Source organism: Marmota flaviventris, chromosome 2, assembly GCF_047511675.1.
Source record: "Marmota flaviventris isolate mMarFla1 chromosome 2, mMarFla1.hap1, whole genome shotgun sequence".
NCBI lineage: Eukaryota > Metazoa > Chordata > Mammalia > Rodentia > Sciuridae > Marmota > Marmota flaviventris.
In genome coordinates this window covers 35233444-35247010 of record NC_092499.1, presented here as the reverse complement: position 1 = coordinate 35247010, position 13567 = coordinate 35233444, and the positions used below count along the sequence as shown (strand labels likewise).

The window sequence follows — 13567 nt, the reverse complement described above, 5'->3', positions numbered from 1 at the left end:
TGGATGGCATTAGAGCAGATTATGCTAAGTGAAGCTAGCCAATCCCTAAAAAACAAATGCCAAATGTCTTCTTTGATATAAGGAGAGTAACTAAGAACAGAGTAGGGACGAAGAGCAGGAGAAGATTAACATTTAACAGGGATGAGAGGTGGGAGGGAAAGGGAGAGAGAAGGGAAATTGCATGGTAATGGAAGGAGACCCTCAGGGTTATACAGTGGAGGAGGTAGAGAGAGAGGAGGGGAGGGGAGGGGAGAGGTGGGGAGGGGGGAGGGTGGAGGATGGGAAAGGCAGCGGAGCACAACAGACACTAGTATGGCAATTTGTAAATCAGTGGATGTGTAACTGATGTGATTCTGCAATCTGTGTATGGGGTGAAGGTGGGAGTTCATAACCCACTTGAATCAAAGTGTGGAATATGATATGTCAAGAAATTTGTAATGTTTTGAACAACCCACAATAAAAAATTAAAAAATAAAAAAAAATATATATATTCAGCCAATATGTGTGACACCAAAATTATGGATCTTTTAAAATCAATAAACTTTTTATAGGAAATGTGTTTTTAGAAAAATCTTTTTCATGGTAATTGATAATTGTGACATTTATTATGTAAATATATATATGTTTGTGTAAATATATATACTTATATACAAAAAAAAAAGAGTGCTGGCACATTTTAGGAGCTGATAGATATTAGTTCAATGAATGAGTGAATAGAAATTACCTCTACAGCATTTTTCACAAACCATTCCTACCAGTCTATCATTCCTACCATCCTGAGCTTCTTGGGAGCAGGAAGAAGAGTATGTAACATTTATCAGATCTTTGATAAGTTTATTAATAAACAGTTAATAATTGGGTTTATTCCAATAATAGAACATTTTACATACTGAAAGTTAGCCACAATGCTTGCCTTTTGGTACATATAACCTATCCAGATTTATGCTCCTATCTACAGTTCTTTTGTCAGATTTCTAGAAGTGGAAGTACAGTCCTAAGTTTTTCTGTTTCCACCAGACCCAAAAGAAGACATGCTCTCCATATCCAAAGAATGACCAGGGGTTCTGATGGATCTGGTAGAAGAGAAGGAGCACTGGGATTGATGTACTCAGAAGAGGCCCCAGGAGAACGTGAAGGGTGGCCAGATGAAAAATGTGGCTCAAATGAGCATCAGCACTTGTCTCCTGACCTCCCTGGCTGCTGGGGTCTTCTCCCTGCTCTGCAGGTGTCAGCTCTTAATTCCACACAAGGACCCAGGCGCGAGCCCTGCTGCAGAGGGTTCTGTCAAGCTGTACCTGCTCAGCTGTAGATTTGGGTGCCGGTCACGGGTGCCTGGGTCGCACTGTGTGACTACAGCACAGAGGTAGGTGGCTGAGTCTCCATGCTGCACGGCTGTGATGTTCAAGCTGCTTCCATCCTTCAGCAATGTGGCTCTTAGTCTTCCCTTCTGCTGCACATCCCCAGCTGCATACATGGAGAAGAGGTGTCTGAGACCTGTCCCTGCGTCCTGTCTGTACCACTGCAGACCTTTAAAAGCACTGACTGAATAAGTGCAGCTCATGGAGGTGCCGTCTGCCTCCCAGGGTCTCAAGGAAGGAGGACTCTGCTCCACCTGGTTTCCTCCTTTTACCCCTGTTTGAAAGACAACAACACACACAATGTGTAGCTGTAGTTCAGATCTTTCATAACTTTGTGCCTAAATCCCCCCCAAAAGTGCCAAATAAGTTCAAATTACACCCTCATCTGTCCCCTAGGTTTCAATAAATGTCCCCTGGAGCTCCCAGCTCTAAGGACCCCCCAACTCACAGCCAAGATGAAGCCAAAATATAACTAGCACAGATCCCTGCATCTTCTCCATCCTGATACTTTGTCTTGATACCCGAAATGCTGCCTAAAATTATGTAGCCAGAAGTCTTTCTTTCTTCGTCCTTTTGATGCAGTAAACCAGAGGGCTTTTCTGACTATGTGTCAACCAGTCAGAGATGAGCTTCTCTTATGTAAACCTATTTTCTAACCATAAGGAAAGGCCTAGTCAACAGAGGGAAAGACAGCCAGTGTCACCTGGTGGCCACAGACAGAATCATCAGAGAAACATTACCACAGTGGGTGTGCACCTCTTGCAGCAGGTGCAGCAGGGTAATTACTGCTCCTATATGGTAGGTAGTTTTTAACTTTATAGACCTCTGTAATGTGGTCATCAAACTATTTTATTTCCTTTCCTGTATCTATGCATTGAGGTCTGAAGTGTGTCAGAGCAAAACTATCACCAGTGATTACAGAGCATGTGGGCAAAAGGGGGGAGAAAAATTAGATTGGAGTTCTCTTCAAAAAGCAATAACAATCTTAACTGATAAAATCAAGGATGGATAAAAAGAGGCTGAAACACATCACACACACATACACACACACACACACAAAACAAACAAACAAACAAACAAACAAAAAACTGGAAGGCCAACAGAACCATATCAAAGAACAGAACGTTGACAATGATATTAGGAAATCTACTTTTGTAAGTAACATGCAGCTTCAGTAGACTCAACATGGAGGGGCCGAGGATCAACAGAAATTGTAGAGGGAAATAAGGGAAGATAATAATAAATTTTAGTCACTGAATCAAAACTGCAGCGTGAAAAAGAAATGTCTTCCTGATCATGAGTAAAACTTCAGGACTTGAGGCTTCATTATTATGTTTTTAAGCAACAGCAGTTGATGGCATCACATGAATTTAAGGATTAATTAAAAAATAGTTTGCTTCATATGCTTTGCCTCACTATTATCTAAATTTAAACTAAATTGTGAGTTGTATTTATATTTTTAATCATACTAGAGTACACTACTATTGACAAAAGAATATCCAACTGAGTTTATCAATGCTATTTCAGATGACATTATAAGAATGCTCTGATAGGAAAATTAAAAATAAAACTAGAAGCCCTCTTGGACTCATGCAAACTCAACATTGTACCCCTGGAGGTCATAACTGTCCAACACACACACACACACACACACACACACACACACACACACAGAAAAAGTCTAGTAGAAGTTTGTCACTTACAGCTTTTCTATCTTATTTCTTCTGAAGAGTGAAAAGGCAAGCATATATAACTGTGTTTATGTTCATGGTACAAATCCAATGTAGGCTAAGAATATTAATCCTTTCACATCTAATCTGTCCACTAGGAATTAAATGTTTCCATTTGCCTACAACTCATTTAATCTGTGTATAACTGTAAAGTAGCTACATTTTATTTAGCTTAATAACATTATGTCCTTTTGATAGGGTGATGATAAAGCAAGAATTAGGCAGGCAGACAGGCAGTATAGATAGGTAAATCAGGTCAGATCAAGGAGACCAATTTGAGTGAGTCAGGGAAGTTAGAGACTGCCCCCTGAGAGATTAAAATTCCTTAGAGCACTTCCTCCACCCTTATCAAGATAACCTGCTTGGGTTCCAACCAGTTGCTAAGGTAACCTGTCCCAAGAACTGTCCTTCCCTAAATGGAGTTGTAAAAGTTGTTCATTAATATGTCCATCCAGCCCATCCCCCATCAGTCTGCTTCTCACCATTTGACCATCCTACTGGAGCATTCCCTGAGCCTAGTTATGTACGCAGGAAGAAGATAGATAAGGGGAAGAGAGCAGGAGAACAAAGGAAGCCTAGGAGATATATATATATATATATATATATATATATATATATATATATATATATATATACATATATATATAATTATATATATTATATTATATATATATATATAATCACCCTAGCTTCTTGGGATGCCAGGATACCAGCAATGGCCTACTTCTCCCTCTATGTTACCCCTTCTTAAATAAACCCTGCTTTATATGCTTGCCTCTGCATGCTTCTCTATTGTTATACTTCAACATGGGAGGGAGCAGAACTTGTCACTTCTAACTGGTGGTATTAATGATGAGAATCAATCAGGGCCAAGTTTCACTTCCCCAGATATGGAGATTGAACACCTGACAAACCAGAAGCAAGTGTAGAAAGCAAGTTTTATTTAAACAATAGAACAGAGATAGACTTCTGTGAAGAGAGGGGGGCCCAGAGCTGGGTGTCCCAAGAAGTGAGGGTGTCCTGCCCCTTTCATACAGTATAGAATTCCTTTGCATTTCCTCCTTCTTCCCTTATCTTGCATCTCTTCTCTCCCCATGCTGTAGGTGACCAAAAGATGGCCCAAAAGGTGAAGGTGGAGTAATATCAGGGTTGGAAAGAAGCTGTCTAGGGTTATGGGCAGGAAGGGACCAACCCAGGAGACATTAATTAGCAATTCTTACAACTCCCTGCAGGGAGGAACAATTCCTGTGGCAGCTGGCAAAAGTTTAGAGAAGGAGGGGGAAGGGCTTTGAGATATCAACATTTGATTTCCTTTGCTTTCCAACTAGCTCCCATCCTCCTGATCAAACCCAATTATTTATTATCTAAACTGTCTTTTTGCCCTCTGGCCTAACTTTTTAAAATGCCTCCCAAAAGGCAGTTTTTCCGACATAGCCTTTAGATAGTCTTTTTCCAGAAAATGATGGAAAGGATAAAACCAAAGTTAGTGCAGGCTGGAAGAAAACCAGTAGCACAGATGGATGTCCCCTCTTCCAGGGGAATAGTTAAGTCTGAGGGAAAAAGAATATCTACTTTGAATGGAAGATGAATGTGTTGCTCTAGGAATGATGTATGACCAAATTGCACCATGAGATCAGAGAAAGGTTACTAGGCAGAAATAGTGGTAAATATTGGGATTAAGCATCAAATAAACAGAAGTCACATCAAACTTTTTTGCTGGCTATGTCTGTGAGCCTCAATATGAGTATTTTATATAATGTCAATAAGAATCAAGTTCATCACAATAAAAAAGTTGAGAAACTGATGTAACTCCATTTTCGAGAAACCAGCCTGTACCTCAGAGCAAAGCCTGTACAAGGAAGTGAAAGACCCACCGATTCCCTGTCCAAGAAAGACGCACGAGGCACTGGCTGCAAAAGCAAGAGGCGATTTATTGATACACAGGCGCCTGCAGGTGCCCAGCGAAACCTCAGCCGGAGCTTCAGTGAACTGGCACACCGGGCTTTGGGGTACAGGATTTTTTATAGGGTCAAGGAGCAGGTTTCGCGCGCACGGTAAGCAACAGGTTTCTTATTGGTTATTTTGAACCCAACATACAGGTTACCTAAAGGGTAAAGTTATTTTTTATTTTATGTTCCTGGAATTACACCATATGACAGTTACATATGAACACTCTGTTTTTTTTCTATTCCTGCTTATTAGCCCCTGTTTAGTCAGGCATGCCCTGGAATCTATTCTTCTGCTCTTTCCCAACCATCCTGTTTTTCCCTTTTAATCGGTTACACTTAACTGATTTTCTGAAAAATACATCTGACGTCTGTGCAGGTGCGGAAGCAAGCCCTGGTGATTTATTACTGGGCCTAAAGTTATTGGGCTGGGGTCTTTCATTCCCCCCTTTTTCTTTATCATGGATAGAATCTTATATCCATTGTTCTGCTTGCTCAGGTTCTTGGATTAAGCTTGTGTGTGACCCTGTTTGTTGTTTAAGCAACTGGTACTATTGAGTTAGAACCATAGTTTGGATTATAGAAAGTCTCTCTCTCATGAATTGCACCAATCTATTGAGTATGCAGGGTCCAAACGTTAGGATTATTAGCAGAATAACTAAAGGTCCCGCTATGGTGGATAGCAAAGTAGTTAACCATGGGGATTTGTTAAACCAATGTTCAAACCATCCTTGTTGTGCTTCAAATTTTTTTTTTTTTCTTTTGGCCAGCCTTTCAGTGACCTTTTCCATAGTTTCCCGGACTACCCCTGTATGGTCAGCATAAAAACAACATTGTTCCTTTAAAACCACACAGAGACCACCTTTCCTAAGGAATAACAGATCTAATCTCCTTCTATTTTGTAGTATGACTTCTGCGAGGGAAGAGAGAGATTTTTCTAAGGCAGTGATAGACTTGGTCACTTGATATTAGACCCCCGATTTATCTAACTACACTGACTACCTAACTTTAAATCTGGCTTTATTATTTTTTTTTTCTAATTTGGGAACTCCTTACTGCTGTGAGGAAGGGGGACGAAGAGAATCTTTCTGGCTTCTTCAGGCTGAAAAGGGACGGCGTGGGGCAAGCAGTTTGGAGTCCCCCTTAAAAATATCGGGTCTATCGAGTGATCCATGATGAAAGTCTAATTGAGAAGTAATAGGCTGGAGGGCCATTTGAGTGATGGGTGGTCTATAAGAGAAACAAGAACTTATTAGTACTGGAACCATATTGATGCAGTAATAAATGCCACAGCACAGGAATATGCCAATGAGTATAATGGCCAAGACAAAGATTAACAATGTTTTCCATCAGGCAGTACCAGGAACTAGGAGCTAGGATATTGTTTCCACGAAAAAGTTGCTGAGGACATGGTTTCCATCTGAGCAGGTAAATCTTTAAGGATATTTGTCACATTGTCAGAAATGTCAGGGATGTCAACACAACAACTAACATGTAGGGTTACAGATGTCTTTTTCTTTAAGATATAGTTTAATAATTTAATGCCATCTGATCCTGCAAAATCCTTTTACTAGTATGACCTCTGTGTCTAATAGAGAAATCTTTAATTCTGCTACTTAGGGCTGGATAACCATATTAGCAAACATCAAGCCTACCTGCGTTGGCTAGAAATAAAGGCCTTAGACTAAAACTATTCTAGCAGTCCCTTTGACAGTTATCAGGCATTTCTGTCTAAGAATCTCTTTTGTAGCCTTCAGTCTACTTATCTATGGAAGTTACATTTAACTATTATTATCATTTAAGATGTCCAGGAACAGCTGTGCTTTGGCTTTGACTGTCTTTGCTAAGTGTTTAAGATGAAGCAAGTCAAACTGACTTTTGTTTCTACCTATTGTTTTCAGTCAGCTGAGTTATCCTGGGAGTCCTTGGGAACTTCATAGCAGCTTTTCAGTTCTGCTAGTGCCATTTGCGCTAGGATGGGTCCAGGCCTTGCTTGACCATATGGCTTCCCTCAGAAGCATCAGGGATGTCTCTCTTTTTTAATGACCCTCCTCTTTACAGCAAATGCACCGATTGGCTTTCTGTCCTCCACTGGTCTCATTAATCTTCCTGCTCAGGAGGTTATGTGGCCTAGAGTTGCTGAGCCCTTTGGAGAAGTCCCCTATTCCCTGATTCAGACTGACTCAGAGGGCAAGAGCCGAATATTGGTTTTCTTGGCCCTTTTAATTTAACTAACTTTAAAAACTTGATCTTAAACATCCAGCAAATAAGTTAACAGCCTTATATTAAGAGCACTGGGCTTTAATGTCTATCTCTCTATCCTGTAGGTGATAACTCCTTATCTTATGTTGACCCAGGTTGTGTTCTTAAAGCAATACCTCTTTAAAACATTAACAGGCAATCCTTAAACCATCTATAAGCAAACTACAAAACAAAACTAACTAGGGTAAAAACATATTTAGCTTATATAATAGCTACCTCGAATTCTGGCAGGGTTATACATCATAATTTCCTGTTTGAGATCCTAGTAATCTTGGCAAAAACCTACTTTTGGACACAATTTTAACTGTACTGAAATCTGGCTTATTTTTTTCATAGCCACTTTCACATGTAGTGAGATGGGACAGAGCCTTATCTCAAGTAAGGCAGGGCTCTTTATAAATCTCAAGTACTATAGTTCTGAAGCTGATCATTTTACAAAGTTTACATAAATTGTTGTTCAAGTTTACATGAACATTAGCTAACACAACATAATATCACACCTAAAACATGAATTAAAGGCTGAAAGCTTTTAACCTCTTATAGAAAAGTAGTAATGTACTTTTGTGTTTTGCAATAAAACCTTTACACAGATTAGGCTCTCAGACCCTCAGAGTAGAAAGTAACATGGAACCGTACATATCTTATTGATAACAAGTTCAGTTATAGAACACAAATGATATAATTGAATCTTTAACATTTTTTTTTAAGCCTAAAATTACCATACAACTTTAGAAATCCAGCTTGATATAATGTTCTTTTGAAGCTTTTACCTTACAGACTTGTATACCTGGAAGATATGAACACATTAATAACACCATAATTACATAAACCTCCTTTTGTTCACATTTTGAAACAATACTTGTAAACTTTTAAATTTAAGCAGAGTTAACATTTTATTAGGGCCTTTTTGAACACCTAGAGAAACTTATAAGCTTAATTTTGAGGACATCTTCACTTTTATCTGTTTACCCAATCTAAATTGAACCGTTTGAATCACGTGAATTAAAGATATTTGGATCTATTTTTAATTTTTTTTTTTTTATGAGTGCTCCTCATCTGTCAATTGTTATATCACTGCAGGATATATGGACATACACACATACAGACATACCGACATACAACACATAACAAGAGTGTGCACACATAACAATAATAAAGGCCTCGTAGCTTTTCGCAGATGAAATCTCTATTGCAATGTTTTGTTTTGTTTTTTTAAAAAAAAAAAAAAAAAAACTTCACTGATCAGAAAAACATTAACCTAGGTCTGCAGGATCAGAATCATGAGCTCAAAAAAAAAAAAAATACAGAATCTAAGAAAAAAAACAAGAGTCCTAAAAAAAGATGACTGGCCAGTAGTTAGTAAATACCATACAATTTACTTCTTGGTTTGGTCTAGTTTGAGTTCAGGTAAGCATTTTAACCTTAAGTTATATTTCCAGGTTTAGATGTTGAAAATTATGATACAAATTTAAGAAGCAATTTTTAAAATTTAAAATTTTATATCTTTTTACACTAGAAAAACTTGTTCACATAAAACTGGAAATAGGATCTCTACCATCAGAAGAAATTTCTTTAGTACCTCAAAGCCACTTTGCTTGTTCTGAAGTTTCTAAAGTAGCATTGAGTTACATTAAATTTGCCCACACATTACCATATATATCTGAAATTAAGCTTTGAAAATTTCTAAGACTATTGGTATTTTATCTAATGTCATTTTTATGAGCCAGACCAACGTTTTAATTTCTTTTCAGGCTACCCAGTTCAAAATTGAAACTTTTTAATTTTTTTTTTATCCCAAGTATTTAAGTTTTTTTTTTTTTTTTTTTTTTTTTTTTTTTTTTTTTGGCATGAACCATCTGAAATCAAACTAAACAATTGCTTAAACCCAACTTTTAACTGCAAGATAGTGCAATGCTTTAGAAACCCATTCAGATACCAGATTGTTACAATAAAAAATTATAATTATTATTTTTTTTAGACACACATTTAACCTAGATTATCCCTAAGAAACAATCAGACAACCAGATAAGAAAATATCTCTCCAGGTTTTGAACTTTCATTTAATTATGACTCCCATCAGTGGCACCATAGACTTTCCCATGAGTGGACCAGATGTTTTCATGTAGGGGCAACTATAGGTGTAAAATCAAGGGTCTCAGTGTGACTGGCTTTACTGCATTCAGTGTCCCTTCTTTTTAAGTAAACAGAGGTGGCGTAATCCTTAAGATGTAGACAAGGACCCAGGGAACTCCCCAGAGCTAAATGGCTCTGGCAGCTGCTGGGAGTCCCTTAATCCCATCTTTCACCCATAGGATCAGTTCCTCCAGTTTAGTTTGACCTTAGGCATTAGGCATTTTTTTTTTTCCTAACTTTTTAGTAGCCAGCTCCCAAAAAGTCCATCCTCTGCTTGCAGTTGTTTCGAGTGCTAGCCTTCCCCAAGAAAGCAGATTGGGGATTCCTTAAAAGTCCCCTTGAGAGTGTCAAAATTTGTGACTGAAAATTTGGTTCCCATTTCTAAAGCCAATTAACACCAATTTAATAATGAGGACAGGGCTTTGAGAAAAGTCAAAGCGAGATGTCAAAGTTGTTAAATCCCCAGCAGGCATCTCTATTTGCACTCAAGCTGGTTAGGGGGGGGAAGAAAACATTGCTTCCCTAGTCTCAGTATTCAGCCTTAGATGGAATTTATCATCCGCCTTGGGCTGCATTTCCAAGCAGCCCGACTCCAGGAAGACCCGTTTGCTTCCTGGGCCCTGTGATAACACTCGGGAGGTTTGGGGACCCGGTCCGGGACAGATCCACCATACCGCCGGGTGGAATCTTCCCGGCGGACTGCACGGACCCCACCCATGCAGGAGGAGATTCGCAGAGGTCCTGAAAGGTTAAAAGCCATGATCTGGATGGCCATGCGGCCCCGGCTGAAAGACAATCTCTGACTTTGCAGATTAGAGAGAGAGATGGAGGGACTCTCCTGGGGGCCATTCAACTCCGAGGGTGGGCCAATGTTGGCCACTCAGTGGTACAGAGTGTTACCCATTTTTTTCCTTCTTAATTTTTATTGACTGGTTGTCTGCCCGATTTCGGACGTCCTGCCAATGGTCAAGGGTAAGACTCAAGGGAGTTGTCCCATGTTAGTCTCAGGTGGAATGAGAAAATGCAGAGGCAAGGAGACAGATACAAATCAGACAGGACACAAAACACAAAGAACGCTGCGCGGCTTCAGGCAAAGGCAAGAAGACAGACACAAATATCAGACTGGACACAGAGAACGCTGCGCGGCTCGAGCACAAACCGAACGTACCTGACGGATTAGGGAGAGGAGGGATACCGTCACCTCCGTCACACACGAGTACAGTGTACTCTACAGAACATTGGAGACCCCCCAAGATGGGCCTCCCTGAGCCCCTGGGACGTCTCCCAGGGTGGCAGGGGAGAAGTCCGAGTTCGTCAACTCCTTCTCAAGCTGCCCAGAATACAGAGCGATTACGCGTAATCGTACAGACGCTGCGCATGAACAGATAACAAGATAACAACCAGACAGAGACACAAAATGACACGAACTGGCCAGCTTACCTCCCAGTGGTTATCGGGTGTTCCTCGGGCAGGGATCCGGACGGGGTTACAGGAGTTCTCCTGGCTGGCTCGCCAAATGAAAGACCCACCGATTCCCTGTCCAAGAAAGACGCACGAGGCACTGGCTGCAAAAGCAAGAGGCGATTTATTGATACACAGGCGCCTGCAGGTGCCCAGCGAAACCTCAGCCGGAGCTTCAGTGAACTGGCACACCGGGCTTTGGGGTACAGGATTTTTTATAGGGTCAAGGAGCAGGTTTCGCGCGCGCGGTAAGCAACAGGTTTCTTATTGGTTATTTTGAACCCAACATACAGGTTACCTAAAGGGTAAAGTTATTTTTTATTTTATGTTCCTGGAATTACACCATATGACAGTTACATATGAACACTCTGTTTTTTTTCTATTCCTGCTTATTAGCCCCTGTTTAGTCAGGCATGCCCTGGAATCTATTCTTCTGCTCTTTCCCAACCATCCTGTTTTTCCCTTTTAATCGGTTACACTTAACTGATTTTCTGAAAAATACATCTGACGTCTGTGCAGGTGCGGAAGCAAGCCCTGGTGATTTATTACTGGGCCTAAAGTTATTGGGCTGGGGTCTTTCAGAAGGGGGCATGACCTTTGTCCTTGGAAAAACCCACAGAGCACTCCTAGGCACATACCCACCCTGCAGGAGAGATCTGGGGCACCAGGTGTCCCTGACTCAGTCAGGCTAGGTGAGGACCCAATGCAACTCCCAAGCAACCACCAATCAGCATGAGACAGGGAAATACCTGGGATGCCAGATGACCCTCCCAGTAGTTTATGGAGGTTGATAACATGTTGGGAAACCATAGTTCAGCAGGTACACCCCTCCCCTTTTGTCCTAAACCAATCAGTTCAAAGGAATCCCCCTCTTATACTAACCAATCACCCCTACCCAACTTGTTCCCACCAGTGAATGTGCTAATCACTGTTAAGAGTTGTTCCCGCGGTGTGTGACAATTTGCTAAGAGATGCTATGATATATGTGAAGTCCCTGCCTTCCCCAAAGAGTGTATAAAACTGCTGCAAACTCTAGGCTTGGGACCCCTTGGCATCACCAGTTGCTGTGTGTGTGGAGGACCGAGCTAGCTCACAATAAACACCTCTTTGCTGCTTACATTGATCTTGGTCTCTGGCGGTCTTTTGGGGATCCCGAACTCAAGCATAACAAAGTAAACTACCTCAAATATTGTTATACAGATTGAGCTTTTAAAAACTGTTGTACAAATTCGAGCCCTGTGCTTGACATATAGTTATAACTGAAAGCTCGATCCATGTTAATCCAATAAAGAAGACATGATTTGCAAAAAAGGAAAAATAACATTTATTGTTTTGCTAGCAAAGGAGAAAGCACAGGGGACTCCTGTTCCAAAGGCTGTGATTCTCCCACCCAGAAAGGACAGGGGGATGTAAGGGTTACATTCCAGGTGTGCTCTAGTTGGAGGTCCCAGGGTGCCCTGATGGTGGGCTAGGATTTACTTATTAATTTGAGAGATGTTCACTTCCCATATCCTCAGCAGGCATCTCCTTCCTGTACTGGATGTGCCCAAGGGCAGTTAACTAGGGGAAGAAAAAGATAACACTGTCTTCCTAATCTTGTTAGAGAGGGGGAGGGGAGGGAGGGAGGGAGGGAGGGAGAGAGAGAGAGAGAGAGAGAGAGAGAGAGAGAGAGAGAGATGTTCTTAAAAAAAATAAGCCTCAAAGAAATGAGAGCTACAATCAGATGATGAAGGAATCATTGTTACATTTTCCCATTGTCAATTCCTACTTTCCATTTCTATGGAAAATTTGGCAAGGACATCTCAAAGCTACTTCCTGCTGAGAATGGGCAATGAAGGGGGTTTTTATAATGGAAGATTTTACTTGTTGTTACCATGTTTTCTTCAGGTCTTTGGTTGCATAGTTGAAAATGGAGAAGGAGCAACTGAAAAACCAGCCTCTACCTCAGAGCAAAGCCTGTCCAAGGAAGGGACATGGCCTTTGTCCTTGGAAAGTCCCACAGAGCACCCCTAGGCACATTACCACCATGCTAAGTTGTTTATCTACAAATAACAGGCAAGATCTGCTGTGCCAGGTGTCCCTGACTCAGTCAGGCTAGGTGGAGACCCATAGTAACCCCCTAGCAGCCACCAATCAGCATGAGACAGGGAAATACCTGGGATGCCAGATGACCCTCCCAGTAGTTTATGGTGGTTGATAACATGTTGGGAAACCATGTAGTTCAGCACGTACACCCCTGTGTCCTAAACCAATCAGTTCAAATGAATACCTCTTTTGTACTGACCAATCACCCCTACCCAACTTGTTCCCACCAGTGAATGTGCTAATCATGTTTTAGAGTTGTTATTTGATTTTCCCGCAGTGTGTGATGATTTGCTAAGAGATGCTATGATGTATGTGGGGGTCCCCGCCTTCTCCAAAGAATGTATAAAACTGCTGCAAACCCTGGGCTCGGGGCCTCTAAGCGTCACCAGTTGCTGTGTGCATGCGTGGAGGACCGAGCTAGCTCACAATAAACACCTCTTTGCTGCTTACATCGATCTTGGGTCTCTGGTGGTCTTTGGGGGGTCTCAAATTCGAGCATAACATAACAAAATTAAACAGAAAGATACATACACAGAAGCAATGATAAATAGGATAGTCAGAATGAGGTAGAAGAGGCCTAATAAAATAGATT

At 40.9% G+C, this 13567-nt stretch overlaps 1 long non-coding RNA gene across 2 annotated transcripts; it reads right to left on the bottom strand.

Annotated features, from left to right (window-relative positions):
• Positions 1-4998: 4998 nt before the first annotated feature.
• LOC139704681 (uncharacterized) lies at positions 4999-11467 on the bottom strand. Of its 2 annotated transcripts, none has more exons than XR_011706563.1 (2): positions 10870-11467; positions 4999-8083 (listed from the first exon to the last, which is right to left on the bottom strand). It is a non-coding gene; the product is annotated as an uncharacterized lncRNA (long non-coding RNA). The 2 variants fall into 2 exon arrangements; XR_011706564.1 differs by having other exon boundaries at positions 4999-6264.
• Positions 11468-13567: the final 2100 nt, after the last annotated feature.